General features: G+C 36.3%; 1 long non-coding RNA gene across 1 annotated transcript in view; it reads left to right on the top strand.

The window, feature by feature from the left end:
• LOC132426049 (uncharacterized) overlaps window positions 1-12266 on the top strand; it is a 69565-nt gene extending 57299 nt beyond the window's left edge. The window contains exons 3-4 of the long non-coding RNA XR_009519579.1: window positions 5998-6140; window positions 12198-12266. This is a non-coding gene — a long non-coding RNA (uncharacterized lncRNA). The remainder of the gene's footprint in view (window positions 1-5997; window positions 6141-12197) is intronic.
• Window positions 12267-12837: the final 571 nt, after the last annotated feature.

Below are 12837 nucleotides of genomic sequence, written 5' to 3'. Positions count from 1 at the left end.
TGCACAGAAATATAAGGCCTGAGAGAATATGGACAGAAACTGACAGCCCACGCAACTACTTGTATAATAACCTACTTGAGAACTAGGGCCAGATAACTGAATGCTTAATGTTAAAATATTAACTTCTCCAATGTAGCACATATGGTAAAACTTAAGTAAATATTGCAGTCCAGTTTTGTCTGACTTCAAATTCTGAACTCCTTTGTTCACACCAGACAGCCACCCGTCCCAACACAAAATAGGAGAGAGGATGAAAATGAAGAGTGTAAAAAGAAGCTTACTATATAAAACAGGTACACTTGGGTGCTTTAGGGATGCTAAAATGTGCTTAGAAAATTTCAGTTCAGCTTATTATGTGCAAGGAACTAGGTTCTTTCCTGTGGGATCACAAGGATTAAGAGACAGCCTCATTCTTCAGTATCTCACAATCATTTATGTGTGTTTGTATTTGTATATATGAGTGGGTAAGTGTGTGGGGGGTGTTATAGTAGGCAGGCAGATATGCCAGTTCAAGAAAATTTTCAAGAAAAAGATGCCCACTCCACCAATCCAATTTTTTTTTTTAATCTTTTAATGCTTCACCATGGACATAAACACTTTTCTGGGATGAAATTGCTTATCAGGGGTAAACCATAGTACAGTGAAAAGAGCAGTCAATCAGGTGTCAAAAGCCATGGATTCTAAGCTTGACTTTGCATCAAGTTGCTGTGTGACTTTGGATTCATACTGATTTTCCTGGCCTCAGTCTCCTTATCTGTGGAATGGAGTGGTGGTGAAGGGACTTTATTATTTTAGGAGCTGTAAGGTGACTTCCAGATTTATAGCTGCCATGCCATGCCTGAAAACAAGCTGTAAGCCAGGCAGTGTCAAATGAATATGTTTTCATTTCGTTTTTTCCAAAATGAGTTTTGTGACGGTTTAGTATTTACTTTTTCAAAGAATCTTTGCGTTTTCCTTGTAATGATTAAAGGTAACTCACTGATATTCCAAAGAGGACATTTGTTAAGCTTTTATTTCACAGTATAACCCCTTGCACATTAATAGTCAGAAAACTAAGACTTAAATAAATAGAAATGACTGTTTGTCCCAAGGATTAAAGGAGAACAAGTTTGTTATTGTCAAATAGATTTCACAAAGAATATTAGAAGGCCATGCATAAGCTTTATAATAGGACAGAACAAGTTCAATTTTCCAAATTAAGGCCTCAGAAGAGAAAGCTTAATATATAAATAATATACATTTTTAGAGTACATATATTAAATTATAATTAATTATGTGTACATTTATATAGGGTATAAAGTTTTTAAATAAAAGAATACACAGATATGTAAATAAATACACCCAACAAGACGAGATTCAAATATGGCATCTTATGTTTGTCTGGCTTCTTTCAGATCAGAGAATAGCAATAAATATCTAGTAGGTTCCCCAAAATACTGTTGATTATTTATTGAGTTTTTTCTGCTGTTAGGAGCTCCCCCCCAAAAAAAAAAACTTTCTATAGTAGGTTCACAACCTTTTAATTTCTTAGCATCTTGAGTTGAAAACAACTCAAAAATGAAAAACACAGAATTAGTCCCCAGAATAAGAGAAGGTATGTACATGAAATTATCTATATTATATATTAATTGTATATTTAATATATTATATATGTTATATATATGTTAATACATATTATTAAAAATGTATTAGAGGTGTTAAGATTGCTCTCATGTTAAGAGCCAATCTTATGTGAGGTCTACTCCCCAACCTGTTTTCTGAAGTTGCATTTCTTTCTCAGAGATGCTCAATAATCATTATGTTTTAATTGTAGTACGAGGCCCCAGCCGGAGGCTACATTTTGGTTCCTTTGGCAGAGGAAGCCCTGTCTGGGAGAAATAAAGTTTGGGAGAACATAAACATGGCTGCTGAGGCACTAATTTCTGCCTTGGACCCTAGAATTCTGTTTAAGCCTTAGGAGAGAGGAAATGCAGACAGAAATCTAAGACAGTGTTTTCACGTGCTACTTCCTCTATTGAGGAGAGCCCTTCCACAAAATCCCTGATCTCCTAGGTAAAATTATGCATAATTCAGGTTTAAGCTTTTGGGGTCACTTACTATGGGAAAGATTTCCCTACATCCTTCCCAACTTCTGATCAGAACAGATATTTATGTCATTCACTCTGTAGCTCGCTACACTTCTTCATAGTACTCATCACATTAATAATTGACTCTTAGAAGTCTTTCTCCATGACAGCAGCAACCAGGCTTATCTTGTTCCCTGATATATCCTTAGAATCCAACATGATGCTAAATTATGTTTGTTGAATGAATGATGAATGGTCTAAGCCTGGCCCAAAGAAGAAACCCTATCAATTGAGTATCTAATTAATCTTTGGCCATTTCGAAAGCAAGGAGGTCACTAACTTGCAAGTAGGTCATTTTGATTTTGAATATTTTATAATAATAGAAAGCAAAGGAAAATATAAAACAAGACCACCAGGAAATAAATTTTATAACAATTTAATTGGCAAAAATTAAGTCTGTTAATACCAAGTGTCTGATAGATTATAAATCAACATGATCTCAAACACATTGCTTGTATAGACATATTGGAAGACAAGTTGGCATTATCTCTCATGGCCCAGTAGTTCCACTCTTACATATAGACCCAAGAGAAATACTTCCACATTTACCATAAAAGGCATGTATGAGAATGTCCATAAGAAGTATAAAAGCAAAAGACTGGAAACAACTAAATGCCCACTAGTAGGACAAACAATAAATAAATAAATTATAATAAATATATATATATAATGAAATATTAAACAGCAGCAAAATAAATAAACTCAGCTACATACAAAAACATGAATGAATTTCAATAATAGGATACTGAGCAAAAATGTCCCAGATGACATGCTGAAAAATACCCTTTACTGTAGTTAAAATTAGGACCTAAAGTAAACACATATACTTGAGGTATATCTGTGTACATAATAATATAATTCTAAGAAACAAAAAAAATGATAAACACAAGACCCAGGATAGTTCTTACATCAGAGAGTGGGCAAGTCAGAGGACAAGGAGAGTGTTTCAAGTCTTAGGTTGGATACTGCGTTCACAAATTTTCATTATAATACCACTACAATTGGATGCATGAATTCATGCATGAGTAGATGAATAAACCAGCAAACAAATAAGCAAACAAGCAAATAAGTGAGTGAATATACTACTATTCACAATCCAAATGTACCAAGGTTTGTGGTTAACACCATTTTGTGCATCTGAAGTCCATTAATACTTAGAGCAAATTATGAGAGATGACTTTTTTTTTTTGCCACGGCCCACGGGCCCAGCCGCTCTGCGGCACGTGGGATCCTCCTGGACTGGGGCACGAACCTGCGTCCCCCGCATCGGCAGGCGGACTCTCAATCACTGCACCACCAGGGAAGCCCGAGAGATGACATTTTTTTACTTTAATTGCCAAGATTTGATTATTTTACTGACAGAGACCAAAATCAAATACCAGTCTTTCAAACAAGCAGAAAAATTCCTGAAACATGATCTTATTCTGTTCTTTTGGTTCATTCATCCATTTATTCAACCTCATTCTAGAAATATTTACTGAGCATTACTATGCACTGGCAACTATATTCAGTATACTGCCATCAAGAAGTTAAAAAACCCAACCCCTAAGACACAAACTAAGGTTCAATCCCAGAATCAGAATAAACCAATAATTATTATAATGGTAAATGCTTCAAAAGTAGCAGTAAATCATATCTACTGTGGGAGGATTCTCAGTGCTTCCAAAGTGAAACTCAAAGATTGAAACTAATCTTGGTTATCTGAGGAAACTTCTCAGGTGAAAGGACATTTGAATGGAGACCTGAAGAATTCATAAAAGATATTTAGGTGAAAAGGAAAGTATTTCAAGTAAATAAACAGAATGCTAGAACAGCTGGAAATGAGAATGACTCATTAAATGAGAGAATGACTCATTAAATGAAATAAAGTAAGTCTGGTATGGTCAGAGACAATGAGAAGAATAGCAAGAGATGAAATCGGTGAGGTAGGCTTAGTCACATTGATGAAAGCCTTGAAAATTATAAAGTCTGAACCATACCCAGGAGAAATGGAAGTCCATTTAAATTTTACAGCAGAAGTATTGTAATAGTGGATTTCCACTTCTTAAAGATCTTACTTTCTTATAGATGAGGAAAGAATTGGAAGAGGGACAGGAGTGGAGGATAGAAGATCAGTTAGGAAGCTCTTTCAGTGTTTTATGGGAAGGATGACAGATGCTTTGATTTAGGGAATTGTGATGGAAACAGGAAAAAGTAGTCAACTTTGAGAGATATATCAAAGGAAGAATATATAGAACTTGGTTTCTGATTAAGATTATTCTTTACTTTTGTTGTTCTCTTATTGTTTTAGTCTGATATACATCATATTTCTATTTATTTATTTATTTTGATTTATGGCTGCATTGGGTCTTCGTTGCTGCATGCGGTCTTTCTCTAGTTTTGCTGAGCAGGGGCTACTCTTCATTGCAGTGTGCGGGCTTCTTATTGTCGTGGCTTCTCATTGCAGAGAACGGGCTCTAGGTGCATGGGCTTCAGTAGTTGTGGCTCATGGGCTCTAGAGCACAGACTCAGTACTTGTGGCGCATGGGCTTAGTTGCTCCATGGCTTGTAGGATCTTCCTGGACCAGGGCTCAAATCCGTGTCTCCTTCATTGGCAGGTGGATTCTTAACCACTGTGCCACCCGGGAAATCCCCATAAGTGTTTCTTATTTACCATGCTTAAGATTCACTGGTTTTCCTGTGTCTCAGTGTATTAGCTGCTGTAACAAATAACCCCCAGAGTCATTGATTTAACATACTACAAGTATTATTTCTTGCTCATGCAAATTTCAATGCAGATGTTCCTGGGGAGTGGCTTTCCTGGGCTGTTATCCTCTAAGGAAGAACTCTGAAATCCAGGTTTCTTCAAGTTTGACATGATTTCATCACGTTTAGTGGAGAGAGAGAGAAATGGGGAATGGGAAATGTGCACCTACTTGTAACTATATAAGTCAGTAAGTGCCCATTTCATTTTTTTTTTTCTGCTTACATTCTTTTTCTGAGAACTAGTTGAATGGCTCTCCTAAATGCAGGGGGGCTTGAAAAACTAGTTTACTGTGCCAAGAGCAGTCTCCCACACTGAGAATTAGAATCTTTGAGCATTTCACAGCTATTAACCCTTCAAATATTGTCTCTAGCTCATTCTTTGTATTCTCTCCCTCTGAAACTCCATTTAGAAGCATATGACCTCATTACCTTCCATATTTTAAAACAATCTTTCATATTTGACACCTCTGCTCCTTTGTGCTGGATCTTAGGTATTTTTTTTTCAGGTTTCTCCCAGGTTACTAATTCTCTCTTCAGCTGTGATTAATCTTACATTTCACACTTTTACTGAGGTTTTTAATCTTAATGATTATACTTTTTTATTTTGAGAATTTCTATTTTTTCAACTCTGCTTTTGACAGTCTAACTTCTTGTTATGTTTCAATTCTACTTTTTATTTATTTTTTTAAAATGCTTATTTAAATTTTGTGGCTGGGAATTTCAGTATCAGAAGTTCCTGGGAAGTCTACTTCTATTATTGGTTGATTCTTCTGACTTTTATTCTGGTGGCCTGTTTCCCTTTGTGTTATTAATTTTGAATTACAAATTCTTGTCCAAATGGTTGGGCTTTATCTGGAGAAATTCTGCAGGCGTTTTATTAGAGCACATTTTTCCAGAGAATATCTATGTTTGCTTCTGCTTGACACACTAGGGTTCTACTAACCTGAAATCATTTTGAATTCATTATTTTTTAGCATATAGTTTGTCAGATCATATAAATAGTACAAATAATTCCAACTCCACTTAAGGGATGGCTTGATTTTAATAAATTCTCAAGAGAAACTTTTGTGTTCATCTAAGTCTGAGCTAAAATATATGTTTCCTTTGTTTCTCCCTTTCCTTTCAGGCAGATATTTTTTCTTCTGGTCCATACTTTCACACGGCCCCGTAAGGACTCTGGCTTCTAATTCTAAATCCTTAGCTTGAGTGAGCCCAGCATCACTGAAACACAAGTCTCTGGGTGACAGAAGATTTATACATGCAGTCAGGGTAGGTATAGCTTCATCACCCCACTTATTTTCTTATTTTCAGCTTCTTTTATGATCTTGTCCCCCTAAAGAAACCTCTTTTTACTTGCAAGCTCAGCTATGTATTTTTAAAGATGATTATTATATTACAATTCAATACTCCTAGGTGTTTCATAGCAGAAAACTTTTTGGGTATCTAGTTAGCCACGTTTTCAGGTGTGGCAGTTCCTTGTAACTAATCAGATAGATAGAAAATCCTCATATATATACTTCCACAGTTTCATTTATATTGCTGACTGCTAAAGCTATGTGTTTTTCTATTTTTCTAAACCACTGACTAGTGTTCCCAATTTCATCACAGTTACCTCAAACTCATTATATTTAAAATAGTATGCCTTGTCTTCCTCTTTTCCCACTTTGATTCTCCCGGATCTGGTTTTTGCCTGACTCTCACATCTCTTTCTCAGTTAGGTCCATGAGAGCAAGCTCAGGTCTGCCACATTCTTTGAGGTTATCTAGACTGAGCACTATGTATTTCCAGCAATCTAAGTGCCACCATCCAATGAAAATCATAATTAAGCCATATTTCCTAATCTTAGGATCAATAACTCATTGCTAATGAAAGAGCATTAAAGACACCCCTACACTGTGAGTTAGCCCAAAACACTGAGTTAAGTTTTCTCTTAGTATTCATTGGTAATACTGGGTGGGGATGCAGACAGAGGTACCCCTTTATTTCAAAAAGGACCATTGGTACTGACAAAGGGAAGTGACAACAATGTGGGAGGTGATAGTAATGTCACATTCTAGCAGAAATGTCAAGGTCAAGTCACAAGGCAGAAAAGCAGCAGATTCAGGGTAGTTGGTAGGGATGAGGTCGGCACTAGTAGCTTTATCAGAATTTGAATGGCTGCCAACGAAATCACATGAGGTACTTGGGACTCTGCCTGAAGACAGAGGGAGTTAGAATGCTTATATATTAGAAATTACGTTGAATGGAAACTCAGAGCCACAGACCATATTTATGACTATCACGGATGTTCTCTTTCAGGCTGGAATAATAAGAGTTATCTAAATATTACTCAAGTACACGTCAAGAGGAAAATTGTAATATAAATAAATAGAGTAATACAAATAAGTGCTGTAAGAGTATAGAGAGATGGAGATGTAATTGTGGGTCCCTGAGAACAGAGAAAACTGATGCATTTTGGCCATTTCAATGAAGAATTAAATTACATGCATATAAAAAAACGTGGTTTGGGATTTCTCACACTGAGACAATTTGAAATGGTTATTCAAGGTAGGATTTTCCTAAAACAACAGTATTAGGATAGACATCATTATTTTGTAGTAACCAAAAAAAAAAAAACGGGCGGGGGGGCTTCTCTGGTGGCGCAGTTGTTGAGAGTCCGCCTGCAGATGCAGGGGACATGGGTTCGTGCCCTGGTCCGGGAGGATCCCACGTGCCGCAGAGCGGCTGGGCCTGTGAGCCATGGCCACTGAGCCTGTGTGTCCGGAGCCTGTGCTCTGCAAAGGGAGAGGCCACAACAGTGAGAGGCCCGCGTACCGCCAAAAAAAAAAAAAAATTCAAAGTCTCAGTGGCTAAGCTCAACAAAGTTTATTTTTCATTCAGGCAAAGTCCACTGCAAGTCTAGCACCTTTTTAAGGGCAGCTTTTCACAACAGAGCTGTTTTTTCAATTCTCTGTAGGATGATACATATGATCATCATTCTAGATGCGTAAGAGAGAAGTCAATTTGCCCTCACAAATTAGGGCTTAACTGTCTCTTGAGGCCTCAACTGTAGGGCAACTGTCCTCCACTTACTAAGGCAGCCATCTAGGCTGAGGGAGATCCCATCATCCTATGCCTGTGTAGACACATGATCTACTCAGTCAATGTGGTAGAGGAAGAAGAGACAGTTGGAAAGGTATTGACCAGCTCTTTTCTACTTCTGCCCAGAAATTCACATGTTTTACCTGACCACAGCCAGTGGCCAGATCTAGTCTCATGAATTCCTCCAATTGCATGATGACTGAAAATTAGAATGAACCAGATATTGGTGAACACTAGTAATGTCTACCAAAACAAATTATGGTGATAGTTAGGAAATAATGAAGTCTGGCTTGGATTTGAGCAAGGAAAAAAATCAGATATTGAATGCTTTTTAAAAGAATCATGAGAAGAAAATTCTTTAAAGATAATGTGATTTTCCTACCAACAGAGAGAAGGCAGTCTTAGGATTTTATATGATGGGAATAAGTAATATGGCTACAAACTACTAAAAATACTTTGTGAAACCACATTTTTAGAATTAGTATATAAAATGTCAATTTAAAAATACATTCCTTGTGGAGTTACTGATCAACAAGTATAAAGTCTCAGTTAAGCAAGTAGTAGGGTTCTAGAGATCTGCTGTACAAAATTGCACCTGCAGTTAACACCTGCAGTTAATTGTACTCTTAAATTTTGTTGAGGGATGATCTCATGTTAAGTGTTCTTACAACAACAACAAAAAAAAGAAAGAAAGAGAAAAAAATTGGAGGATATATGCCAAAATATTGTCAATGTTTATTACTTCAATGATAGGATTAATTTTCTTCTAGTTCCTCTGTATTTTCTAAATTTTTGACAATGTTTATGTATTTGTACATATATAATGTATGTAACACTACAATGTATATGTATTTCTATGACGTATATGTATTACTTTGCAAAGTAAATATATATATATGAAGAAATAAGAAAATATATTCTTGATTCAAACATTAGAAGTGTGCAAAAATCTTTTAAAATATGGTCTAAAAGTTGGCTTTATTTTAAAACTTTGAAAGTTACATTGATATTTATGCATTAGAAAACATAAATATTATAAAATATAAAGTGAAAATATCTTCCTGTTTGATCATGCTATGTGGCAGTTCCATTTCTAAAATATGGAAAGTTACGATTTGTGCGAGTGTGTGACTTACCAAAGATCGTACAATGAACACACAACAAAGTCTGATGAAAATCTCAGTTAATTTTGACACAAAAATCTTTGCTCTTTTCATTATAACATATATGTGTATAGAGTAAATTAAAATATGTAATTACTTTTTGTAATTGAAAAATGCTGTTCAAATTAAATGATGTACATAGATGCACTTCAAAAATTCTTAATACTGTATTAAAGACAAATGTTATTCACTTTTTCATATATTCCTTCATTACTAAGGAGCCTAATGGTATATGAGAAGTCAAACACAAAATATTCCCTGGTTTCTCTCTTTCCATTTCTTTTCTCTATTTATTCAGTCTTAAATCCAAGTTCAGCAATGATATTTCTTTACGGTCCCAAGATGTCTGCCTGCACCTCCAAGGGCTACTACACCCTTTGTATATATGCAGAAAAGCAAAGTGTACCTCTTCTCTCAACCATGGAACCAAAAAGTCCAAAAAGTCTTGGACTTCATTTTGATTGGCTCTTAGGTCATGTACTCATCCCAAAATAATTTTGCTGTGGCCAAATGGCTAAGATTTTACAAGGCCCACCTCTATGACAGGATAGAAGTCAGCTTCTCTGAGGCATGTGGGCTGTGAGGTGCAAGAATTAATATCTGAGCCAAAAGTAGGGTACTGTACCAAGAACAGGGGAATGGATGCTAAGTAGCCCGAAGTGGCCAACTTTAGTAATACAGGTATACCGTGATGAGGACCTAGACTATGCCGAGACTGTGACAGGGAAAGTGGGAAGACAGTGATAATTAATGCACTGGTTTTGATGATGGCTTGAAATAGGAAACAATATAGACACTGGACTTAGTGATTGATAAAGAGCATTTGAAAGCATAAAAGTTAGGGAAGATGACCATGTCCATTTGCAGATTGTCAGATATGTCACTTTGAAGACTCTTGAACAAGAGAAGAGGTAGCAATAATGCCCTCACTGGCTTATCATTTTTAAAGTCAAATGTCAATTTTCTAAGTAGTTGAGGTTTGCAAGTGACAGATTGTGTAAACTATTTTTAATATAAATCATTATAAAAATGAATTATTCACCTACTTGTCTTCCTAAAAAGAGTTGTATTTATATGTAATTTAAATCTTTCTCCATGATTTTGGGCCACCATTTCTAAGAGAAAAGGACCTTCTAAGAGACAGGATATCCTCTACCCTGTTTTGTTTTCCTTTTATTTCTTCTGTCTTGCTATAAGGCATCAGCTTTCTCTTTTTGCACCTGTCTCATGCAGTGTCCTGCTCTCCTACTTTTCTGCCTCTAATATGGTACAAAAGGGAAAAAAAAAGCCATGCTTGTTGAAATTTTTTTGTTAAACCAGTCAATAGGCAGCAAATTAGGGTCAATAAAGACTGGATTTAGGATTGGGGCTATAGAGGGCTTCCCTGGTGGCACAGTCGTTGAGAGTCCGCCTGCTGATACAGGGGACACGGGTTCGTGCCCCGGTTCTGGAAGATCCCACATGCCGCCGAGTGGCTGGGCCCGTGAGCCATGGACGCTGAGCCCACATGTCTGGAGCCTGTGCTCCGCAACGGGAGAGGCCACAATAGTGAGAGGCCCGCGTACTGCAAAAAAAAAAAAAAACAAAAAACAAAAAACAAAAAAACACTGTCGAGATGTAGGAAATCAACTTTAAAGTTTATGGTAGCCTAATGCACCATTTTCTCTGATCTACATGAATGCAAATATCACAATTTTATTAAGGTAGAAATTAAAACAAAGGTAGGCTGAGGAGTCATTTTATGGAGAGATTTAATGCCAAGTACACGTTGAGTCTCCTTTCCCTTTATCTGGTTTTCTATGCTTCCCCTATCCACCAGTCCAGTCACAGGATAATTCTTGAACTTCAAAGTACATCAGAATCATCTGGGGAGTTTGTTAATAATCCAGACTCAGGGCCCACTCAAGAGATACTCTGCGGCTGGGTATTACACTTTAAAGAACTTTCCAGGAGATTCTGACTAATGCATTCATTTGTCAAATCAGTCATTCATTCAACAAATATTTATTAAGCATTTAATATGTACCAGGCACTGGAATATAGTAATAAACAAAGCAGGTGAAACTCCCTGATTTTCCCTTGGGATGGGAGTATAGGAAGAAGTGACAGTTAAAAATATATAAATATAGTGTATTTAAAAATTGTAAGGTTGCCTTGCATATTGCCTCGCATTCAAGTTCTCCCACGTTAAGTAGTATTTTGTCATCAGTGGGATGGTCCTGAACAAGTATTTTATATTCTCATGCACTAAGTATAAAATTCACCATCACAACACTCTGTGAATGCAAAGTTCAAAGACTTACTTTTCATTATTTCTCTACGTCTGAAATAAACTTAGTTCTCAAGGCTCTATTTCTCCCACTGACTTAAAACCGAATTTTGTCAATTCACGGTCAGTTTGGGAACTTCCACTTTAAATGAAATCTCTCTTTCAGGATTCTCCTGTCTTTCTTTTCTTTCCCTAAACTCTGTAGCAGGGTGTACCTATTATCCTGGCAAAAATGGAGGGTTGTGTTCATTTTGGTTGCCTCTGGGTGAAATTTGTATTCTTTGAATCAGCAAAGCTGGGTGAGGAGATCACTTTCTTCCCCTGCTGGCTGGGCTCCTGCTCCGGCTGACACTGGCTCTCTGAGATGCAAATCTCTGTAAATTTCATCTCGCACCAGGCATGAGTTGTTCATCCCAAAACTGATCACAGCAAGCCCATGGGGCATCCACTGAATCTCAGTTTTAACCACCATCTCTGCCACTCTGGACATGCAGGAACTTTTGTTAAATACCTCCCTCAGGGCAAGTATTCTTAATAAAAAAGTATGGAGGTGATCATTTAACTACAAAATAGGAAAGAATAATTCTTAGAGAATACTTTTTGAAGAATATCTTAATAAATTGTCTGAGTCAGTGATATTGATACTTGGAATATCCTCTGGGGTGTTTCATAAAGTAGGCCAGGCTATCCTTTGTGAAGGGAACTCATGCAAGTTTGGTGCTCTGAGTAACTACTATTATGTTATTATCTTTGAGGTGACATTCCCCAGTGCTGTTGGAAATAGTTTAATTTAAAGTTTATTTTATGTTGCAGGTATGAATAATTTTCAGACCTTATTCAAAAAGAGAAAAAGAAAAGTTGTATTTTTGAGATCCATCGGTAAGTACAGATTATACACCAATGTAAATAGACAAAATTGTTATGTTTATTTCTCTTCTGGTGAATATAGTTAATAAATAAAGTACAATAAGAAATATTAATTGATTTAGGTGTATCTTAAATGAACTTATTTAAAGCCAGACAAGCTAATTTTTTTTTTCCATCAGTTTGAGTCTTTATCTGAGCTGAGAGTTCTGGAAATGTTTATACTCAGGCAGTGGCCTGAGATGAAAGTTTGCCTGTGAGTAGTTATAATTCACATTTGTATTTTTGAAAGCCCCTCATAAACTAAAGTCATATTAGTTACTGACAACCTAGTTAAGCAGTTCTCAAAAATAGAGTCTTGCGATACCTGTGGATCCTTGACACTTTTCAGAGCACCAAGAGGTCAAAGCTATTTTCATAATAGTACTAAGATATTATTTACCTTTTTCACTCTTATTTTCTCATGAATGAATTGTGGAGTTTTCCAGAAGCTGCATGAAATGTGATGATATTGCTTTGATGGTGAAAGGCATACACACATATATTCTAGTATTTTAAAATGTCTCTTTTAATTACTAATACAGTAAAT

This window comes from Delphinus delphis, chromosome 5 (assembly GCF_949987515.2).
Source record: "Delphinus delphis chromosome 5, mDelDel1.2, whole genome shotgun sequence".
In the NCBI taxonomy this organism is placed as follows: domain Eukaryota; kingdom Metazoa; phylum Chordata; class Mammalia; order Artiodactyla; family Delphinidae; genus Delphinus; species Delphinus delphis.
The sequence above is the reverse complement of the archived record's forward strand: the minus strand, read 5'-3'. Positions and strand labels throughout refer to the sequence as shown.